The sequence below is a fragment of the Corylus avellana genome, chromosome ca6 (assembly GCF_901000735.1).
Source record: "Corylus avellana chromosome ca6, CavTom2PMs-1.0".
Classification (NCBI taxonomy): domain Eukaryota; kingdom Viridiplantae; phylum Streptophyta; class Magnoliopsida; order Fagales; family Betulaceae; genus Corylus; species Corylus avellana.
This window is the reverse complement of record NC_081546.1, coordinates 8,465,308-8,467,450: the sequence shown is the minus strand read 5'-3', so window position 1 is coordinate 8,467,450 and position 2,143 is coordinate 8,465,308.

The following is a 2,143-nucleotide window of genomic DNA, read 5'->3' as shown; positions in this document are numbered from 1 at the left end:
GGCACCTCTTGCTACATTGCAATATAACATCAAATTTCATAGAATGCTAATTTCAACCTGTCCAAATTTACTTAGTTCCTTTGCTGTTGGCAAGATATTGATTCTTTTTGTTTTTTCTTTTCTGAATGTCCGACTTTTCAAGCAAATTACTCGTGCTTAACTAATTAACTTAAATGCCTAAGAGTATATTTGGGATTGCATTGAGAAATAGAGCTTTTTGGCAAGCTTTATTTTTAAGCTTTTATTAAAAATGCGATTTGGCCATTTTTAGGCTTATTGAACTTTTAAAAGCGCTTTCAATTATTTTTACCAAATTAGTTCTTTTTTCTTCAAGCTGACTTTTTTAGTATTAAACGTATTTTTAAGCCTTTCAAATGCACACCCAAACATAGCCTAAAGATAATAAAGGGCAATTCCTATATCTTCCTGGCTATGTGATAACATTCAGCTCATTGGGAAGCCTATCCTATTATACTCGTTTTTCTATTTTCTTTTTTCTATTTTCCTTTTTTTTTAATTTGGAAAATAGAAAATTAAAACTTCAGAAATTATGTTTGGAAAGTTTGGAAAACCAAAAACAGAATTCGGAAAATACGATTTGGAACAATGGGAAGGTTGATTCTATTCTAAAATATCATATTTATTTTAGAATTCATGCAATGTGTTAAAATGAATTAAGCATGCACATCAAAATAACATTATTTTATTTGCACTACAATCAAATATTGCTTCACGTGATTCTCTAATGAATTTTTTCTTTCTCTCGCACGGTAGAATATACTACTATAAATTATAGAAGTAATATTTATAGAACTCACAGTCGAAGAACACCAATGAAAAATATTGAGAGAGAGTTGTCTTATATTATTTATATCATCTGTCTTTTCAACCCATCTATAGCATCACCAATTTTGATGAAAAGAGAGCAATTTTGGAGTAACGTCCTAGAAGTTACTCACTTAAAAAAACTATCTAATAGGCACAATACCTGTTAACTAACAAAAATTATGCCTACCAATTACTAGCTCACAAGCCCGGTGTTGTATCGCTTGGCTTGTACGCGGATGTGGACGCCCCTCAATTTTCAACACAATGTGTGTGTTATAGACGTGAATTGACAAAAATATCTTAAGTATAAAAACTAAATTTACTTAAATATTCTTAAAGTTAAAAGATTAAAACAGAATAATAATAAATAAATAAATAAAGGTGGTTTTGGCTTAAGAGTCTTTGGACCAATTATTCAAGAGGAATGTTACACACTCTTTTATTATTACTTTTACTTTTACATTTCTTGGCGTGACTTTTTAAATTACCTCTAAATCACTATTGAATTTTGGATTCAATTTTTGTGGGACCAATATAAGTCTACAAATCCAATGGTGAGTCAATTAGATTTGCAAAAAGAAATAGTTAAAATAATGATGTGTAGCATGCCTCTTTTAAAATTACGTCGAAAAATGTAAAAGAAGAGTGTGTGTAGTATTTCAACCCCTCGGTGCAACACGGCACTAAAAGGATAAATGGCTAATGGTGCAATAATAAAGTAATAAATGATAATATGATAAAATTTTCACAAATATTTAATTTTAAATGAGATTTGAAATAAAACAAAATAAAACATCATAGAAATCTTGATTTCATGGCTTTATTGCGGATTGATAATTTTCTCCCGCAAGAGAAAAAGACATGAGGATCGCCCTTGGATGATTGAGAGAAAAGAATGAAGATAATTTGGTAAAGTCATCATCAGCCGAACATGAACTCATTGAATTCAAAATATTGGTCGCCATTCAAAAATCGTCTAGACAGAAAAGAGATATGAAGATCTCATACCATGTTGAGAAAAAAAAAATCAGTAGATTTTATATATAGTTCTATTTTATGTACACAAATGTATATATAGATTAGAAAAAAATAAAAAAATAAAATACATATGAATTATTTAAAGAGAAATGATAGCGTCACAACATGTGCCCAACTTCACTCATATGTGGCTTTGTTTGGGAAGGATAGTCTTTCCAATTTTTCTCGACTATTTTCTCTTTTTTTAGGTTAATTTGATACCACTAACACTCAACTCAAAATTTTCAATCAAACTAAGAAAAAACATTAAATCAAAATTTTTAAAATCAAAAAAATT